The 7,042-nt window shown below is 47.9% G+C and overlaps 1 long non-coding RNA gene across 1 annotated transcript; it reads left to right on the top strand.

Annotated features, from left to right (window-relative positions):
• On the top strand, nucleotides 1-1,134 carry LOC109364186. The gene is made up of 2 exons (XR_002110217.2): nucleotides 1-103; nucleotides 924-1,134. It is a non-coding gene; the product is annotated as an uncharacterized LOC109364186 (long non-coding RNA).
• Nucleotides 1,135-7,042: the final 5,908 nt, after the last annotated feature.

The following is a 7,042-nucleotide window of genomic DNA, read 5'->3' as shown; positions in this document are numbered from 1 at the left end:
AGCTGGTTGAACCTGTGGCAGCTCACGGTCCGAAGATCGAAGAAGAGGAACAGGAACCTGAACCGCCAGAGCCCTTTGAGTACATTGATGATTAAGACATGAGGTACAATATAGTATGCACTTTTGTTAATCCCAAGTAAAGTAAAAACTTCTTTGGATTAACTGAAGCAGTTACCAGCATCCAGCGCTCTTGTTTTAAATCTTTTGTTCTGCATTAGATTCAGAAACGTTTGAAGAGTTTGGAAGCAGTAGGAGAGGAAGCCCACTGTTCTGGATAAGGCCTTATACAGTCGTGCTGGATCTGGTCTCTAAGCACGCGGGCTCGGCTGCTCATAAATAGAACATCCCTGGGCAGAGTCTGAGCAGAAACGTAGGGTCACAGACAGCGGCTGAGCTGGGAATAATCAGCTTGTGAAGAATGATCCCAGAGGGGCAAGTGGTTTATATAACACAGTTGTCATCTACTTGACCTCAGTGTGGAAGAACTGGTCAAAAGAGAACAGTGCTGCTCTGCTGAATTGCTTTGTGTTCCCAGCAGTTCTTAGCAAAATTTAATGACGGTTCATTCATGAGCTTGCTGGTGCTCTCTGAGTCTCATCATAATGATCCTTGTATATCTGTTCAAGGCAGTGAATAGTGCAGTTCTCAGGTCCCCTGGTTAAAGTGCCTCAACTGGTGAGCAAGTTTCTCACTGAGAGGCAGAAGTTCAGTCTCTTTATTTCCAGATATGGGCTGGCATGTTCCAGTGTTCCCAAGAGCAAAGATTATGCACATGAATTGGTGGATGGGCAGGAAAGCAGACTTGCTTCTACAGACTGTAAATGCTGCGTCATTGGCAGACTGGGGTGAATGCGTGGGGCTAACCACAAAAAACCTTAGTTAAAAATGCTTCCTTTTCTGGTCTCTCTCTCCCTCTTCTCCAGGATCACGTCCTCTAAAGAAGACACTATGCTTGATATCAGAAAGACAGACATGAAGACCTTCCTATGGAGATCCGCTGTTCAGTGCATGCAGCCCCAATCTGTGCTGAGCTAAAGCTGATAGTCCGTGTTTTATGGTTGAAGAACAGATATATGCTATTTAGTGTACTCTTTCACAAAACCTTGTTTTCAAATAAATATATTAAAAACTCTTGACAGAAAACATGATACTTGGAGGGAAAAAAGAAAAAGGGAAGGCTAGCAAGTGCTCTTCTGCTCAGCCTGAACCTTGGATATTGTACTCAAATCATGTAGAGTTGAAATTTCTGCCTCTCTCTGCTTTCTGTAGCATTCCCTTAGGCTGACTAAGGTCATTAGCTAAAGTCTGGCCCAGCCACAGCACTGCTGCAACAGAGGTGGAAGGTCTCTACCTGCCAGCAGTTTTTTTAGATTGCTTCTGCTTCCAAAATATCTCTGTGATACTGACTTTGCACTGATCTTCTTCCTTGCTCATCCTAGTTTTCCTGTGTCAGTATGGGGCTGACAGAAGGGCTGTGGATATCAGTGGTGGGGAAATTGAGGCACATTTCTCTTTGTTTCAGAGAATCCCTTTTGTATATGCTTTCGCTGCTTTCACCAAATATGAACAAAATAGCCAATGTGAGTAGGCTGCTAGAAAAGCATTACAGGCTTAGATGGGGTGAATCCAGACATACAAATCGTAACACTGCTGTACATCGTTAGCCAACAGGGAATTTACAGTCAGGGGTATGGAATGAGCAGCAGTCAAAAGGAAAGAATGCAGCTTAAGGGTTCACTGTGGGACCAGCCAGGCCTTCACCTGAGGGGCTGTAACGCTTCACAGGTGGTATCACCAGTGAGCCAGAAACTGCAGCCCTGGTCAGCTGTAAGCTGTAAGCCTACGGCTGGACTGTGCCGCATGACTTGAAACAGCATGTAAGTGGAATGAGGTTTTTATTGTATGTATGTGGGAGTAACTTGCTACATACTGCAAACTCATGTGTATTGGTAGAAATGGAAGACAAATCTTGCATGTAATGCCTGGGAGTTTTTCCAGCAGATGGTTTATTTTGGTGGATGTTACTATAGCAATGGAATAGTCCATCTTTGTTCTCTGCAAAGCTTAAGCAGTGCAGAGCAGAGGTATGGGACTGAAAGCCAACTTTGAGTCCTAGACTTCAGTCAGGTCCCTGAAGTTGAAATGTTGTCTCAGTAGGGGTGCTGGCCAGAGCTCACTGTTCTCAGTGTGATCCAGATCTGTTCTCCTGCAGAGCAGAGCTGAGAATGAACCTGAAATATCTACAGACAACATTTGTGGAGGTAAAATTGGAAACAGAGGGAGTCACTGCCCTAGTCTAGTGGTTGTTAGACTTAAGACCCAGAGGATTGAGAAGTCATTGCTCTCAAAGCAGGAAGTTGCATGGTAAGTGGTTTTCAAAGATTTCAGCCTATCTGCACCTTTTGGCTTATTAGATAGGGCTGCTCGTGTATTTGGGGTTTCCCTTCGGGGACTTTTCTGACTGGCCCCAGCTGAGCTCTGTGCTGCCTGGGCTGGATCCTACCTCTTCACCAGTATGTGCTCAGGGGGCTTCCCTGGGGACAAATGGGGCTTGGCCACTGCAGGATGAACTCTGTGCTGTGCCTGATGGATGGAGGCAACCTCTGGCTTTCCAATGTTTGGTTTGGAGAATGTGTAGGGGGATGCACTGTTGTAAATAATGTCATCTCAGCCCCAGTAACTTTTTAGTTATGATTTCCTAGGAAGCGTTGCTCTCCTGGACCCATGCGGGGGGACCCACCCTTGGGATGCTTGCCAAGGGGTAATTGGATCTGATGCTCTTAGGTCTTCAGGAAGAAGAAGCAGAGGTGGCAGGAAACACGTTTCTGTCATTGTTGAGGAATGGGCCTTATCTCACTGAACCCCAGTGACAAACCACTTAGAAAACCGTGCTGCTTCTGACAGATCCAGGATGCCCTGGTCATCTCCTCAGTGGCTAACTCACTTAGTTATCTCAGCTGGGCACTGTAACGGGAGGAGAGGTGGAGATGGAGATGCTGGAGGCTGTGCTGCCAGGGCAGGGCAGAGCCACCCTGTCTATCTCTGTCCTCCCATCCAGGGCCAGGCGAAGCCCTTCCTCCTCGCAGTGGAATGCCAAGATTGGGTGCCACTGATAGTGATGATGACTTGTTCATTTATCTGCCTGTATCCTGCAGGCTGGAGGACTGCCGCCAAGACCTCAGTCTGCCCTGGGCTGTTGCTGGTTGGCTCTGACAGTGCTTGTTTCCCAGCTCTGGGTGGACTGGGCTGTCCCCATGCTCCATTCCTCAGGCAAGGAGAAGCTGCCTCAGCCCCTGCTGCTCAGTTCCAGCTCAGGGCTGGCTTGACTTCACTTCTGAAATCTGCTCTGCATGGGCAAATGGTCCAACTGGAAGGAGCCCAGGGCTGGAGTTCTGTGTTGAGGTCTGTATTACAGTTTCTGGCATTGGCTGCACAACTAAAACTTTGTTCAATTTTGCTTAAAAGAAGCACTATTCACGTACTTAGATTAGCCATCAGTATCTCCTGCAGTGAGCAGAGAGATCAGCATTACCCACATATTGCAGAGAGGTGGCTCACGGCAAATCATCCCTCTGCCAAAGCCCTTTGGACATCAGATAGAGATTCTGATGCCACAAACCCCAAACAACCCAACTCCATGGGCTTGGGCTGATGGAGCCACTGCCCCACGTGTGTGCACGTGTTCAAGCAACGCAAACCTCTGTCATTCTTTTATGTTGTAGAAAATGGATGGCAGAAGAGCTATACTCTGAGGGAACAAATGAGGTGGGAGCTGGCATGCAGGACACCCCAGAGCTTGCTGCCCATAGCCTTGGTTCTGAGCAGAGCCATTTTGTGCAACAGCATCTGTGGCCAAGAATATAAATAGCTGCTCTGGTGACCCAGGGAAGAACTGCAATACAGGCAGAGTTAATTGTCAGCTGAAATTATGGGGACATTGTTCTTCCGAAGATAACCTATAAAGGATGAAGCATAGAGCAATTTTTTCCCCTTCATGATGAAGGAAAGAGACCTGAAATATTGGTTCAGTGTCTTTGTTTTCAGTGTTAGGGTGGCTCTCCCATTTAGATGTTTTTCTCCATTCCCTGTCAGTAAGAATCAAGATGAATTAACTTTTTGTTTCTCCACGTCTTCCCAGAAGAGAAGCTGAGATAGCTCTGGTTGGGCAGGACAAATTCTGTTTTCTTTAACTTTACACAGAGACCTATTTTGTTTTTAGCTAAAGCATGAAATCTGGGGCCCAGGGATGAAGAAGCAGCAGCAGAAAATAACTTGCTGGAAACATCAGCATAAGACATGAGAGTTCATGCGTTCATTCATAGTGGAAACCTGCTGCTTGCTCCTCTTCCAGGCTGGGGATTTTGCAATTTGTCCCCGACTGATCAGGTGATTTCTATGACCAGCTGGAAAGCTCACCCTGCTGCCTCCTTCCTGCATCCCATGGCACCAAATCAAAGTGTCTGTTGTGCCTCTCCTGGTCAGGGACTTTGGTTACAGGAAATTACTGGAGAAGGGTTTGCATATGAATATACTGGCATAGGGCTGACTGCATCCTTCTAGGCTGAGGTGGGGAGAGGTGAAGCTTAGCAGCAGCTACGCAAGCCCAGGGAGACAGAGCAGCTTTGTGATCGTTTGCTGCTGCAGCGAACAGAGAGGTTTTGCAACTCATTGCCTCGCTTTTCCTTGCAGAGGGCCCTTGGGGTCACGCTGCTGTGTAAGTCAAACGTGAACAGTGTTTGACCTCGGTCCAAGCAAACCTCAGCCTTGGGCAGTCCTACTAAGAGCCAGTCCAGTCCGTGCTCCAAACACAAACAGCAGTAATGTGCCATCCACCAAAAGCTCTAATGACTTCTTATTCGCTCTCTAAATGCTCCTTTAAAAGTCTTCACTGAAAATCCAAGCCAGAATCTTTTTTAGCAACTGAAAGCTGAAGTTTGACTCAGAAAATAACAGTGTCCAAGCTTTGAAAAATGTTCTCCCCTTGCCTGGTTTGCTTTTATTTTTAACGCAACCAGTTGGAGAGGCTGCTGAAAGAAGCTATTTCCTATAAAATCTTCCTCCTGGGCACAGGAAATAGTGATCTGTTTTTCAGCTGGGCAGCAGGTCGCCATCCTGCTCACGGCTGGACAGCCCGGCCCCGGGAATGCTCAGCAGTGGCAGTACCACGTGTCTGTCCCAGGCCGTGATGGATGTCCCGGCTCGGCTGTGCAGGGCAGTGGGTGCTGCTCTTCAGGTCTGAGTCACAAACGTTGCATCTTCCTGACCTTACACCAGATGCAGGTACTTTGTAGCACACAAAACCGCCCAGCCAACTTGAGTGCTAATTGTCATGCTTGGAATACAGATTTCCCAGCACTTCCTAGCATTTCTCTGGTGCTTTCTAAAAGCATTCCTGTGCTAAGAATTTAGGCAAGGCCATAGGAATTTCCTACAACTTTCTGGAACTTCTTTGTGGTTTCTGGGAATATCCCTGTTCATTCTAGGAATTACAGAGAGCTTTGCTGGAATCACAGGCTGGAATCCCAGGTACTTTCTGAACATTTTGGAGTGCTTCCTAGCAATTCCAGCATACTATCACACACCTTTCTAGCACTTTCTAAGCCTTTTCTTGTGCTTTCTAGGAAATCTCAGGTGATTCTTAGGAAAGAAGAAGTCATTTCTAAGTATCTCAGCACTTTCTAAAGATTGCAGAACACTTTCTGAACATTTCCCAATCCCTTCTAGGAATTCTCCTTTGCTTTCTAGAAATTACAGGCTGCTTTCTAGGCACTGACGAGTGCTTTCTAAGACTTGTATTGTGCTTCCCAGGAACACCTTTGATCCAAAAGCCAAGCTGCCAACATTCTCCATAAGCCACAGGGCTACACAGCTTTCTGTCTGCAGCACATAGCATCTACTTTTAGAACAAGCAGAAAAGGACCTACCTATCCTAACTCTGAACGGTGAGTGATACAGTGGCAAACCCTGGAAGCAGAGCAGTCTGTTCAGCTTCTGCCACAGTTCAGATGTTTTTTCAGTGTCTGGAATTCTCAGCACAAATAAACTCAGGGTTATGGTAAAACAGAGAATATTTGGATTGCTCAGGCAGAGGAAGGTGTCCCCGTTTCAGCTCAGCCAACACTTCCTTTTCTGCATGTACAGAACTGGCTGAAATCACTCTGTCCCTCACCTGGATAACCAGGCTTTGTGGAGGGAAGGCACGGCAGAGGAGTAGATCTGCAGGGCTGCATTTGCCCTGTGTGAGGTATTTCACATCTTGCTTTCCTTTCCCAAAGAACAGCAGTCAAATTCGGTGTTTTACCCCTGAATGTCAACCCACTGCAGGCAGACGGTGGAGCAGAGCTATCTGCAGCAGTGGCGAATGGTAATTCCCACGAGTCAAGGATGGGGTGCTGATGCCTGCTTACCCACGGGGACGTGTTTCTGTCATAACTGCTCTCCATCACCTCTCTCTTTCCCAACATTTATCCTATTACTTGATAATTTTAGATCTGGCAGCAATGTCCAAGGGTTAGGGCCGGGCTGTTTTTTTTTCCCTCTGCCTTCAATATAAAATAAAAATCCTTGGATGACTGGCCAAATGCCAGCGCCCCGAACCACATTCATACTGGAGCGCAGTGTTGGAAAGTTAAGTTGGGTTGGGAAACGGTCTCAGGAGAGAGCAGAGCCTCCGAGCCGTCTGGTGAGCTCAGCTTTTGCTTCTGTCAGGCTGCGGTTCAAAGGCTGGGGCGAACGCAGAGCGCTGCAGTCTGTTTTTGCGGCTTTTTAAAGACAGACGGTGCCTCGTTGCGCCTGGCTGCGGGGGTGGGGATGTGGGGAGGGTGTGTTCGCCCAGCAAAGGTGCGGGCACAGGGGCACAAGGCCGCACAGACGAGACCAGCATCCCAGCTAGAACACCGCTGCTGATAGATCCTTCTGCTGCTAGCATATGCGTCCCGCAGCCGCGAAGCCACCACCCCTGTCACGTGATTCTACTTTCCGCTTGCGATTGGCTGAGCGCGATCACGTGCCGCGGGAGAAGGGCGGGGCGTGCGGCCGCGGT

The sequence above is a fragment of the Meleagris gallopavo genome (genome assembly GCF_000146605.3).
Source record: "Meleagris gallopavo isolate NT-WF06-2002-E0010 breed Aviagen turkey brand Nicholas breeding stock chromosome 11 unlocalized genomic scaffold, Turkey_5.1 Chr11_random_deg7180001718195, whole genome shotgun sequence".
Classification (NCBI taxonomy): domain Eukaryota; kingdom Metazoa; phylum Chordata; class Aves; order Galliformes; family Phasianidae; genus Meleagris; species Meleagris gallopavo.
This window is presented reverse-complemented; position numbering and strand designations above follow the sequence as displayed.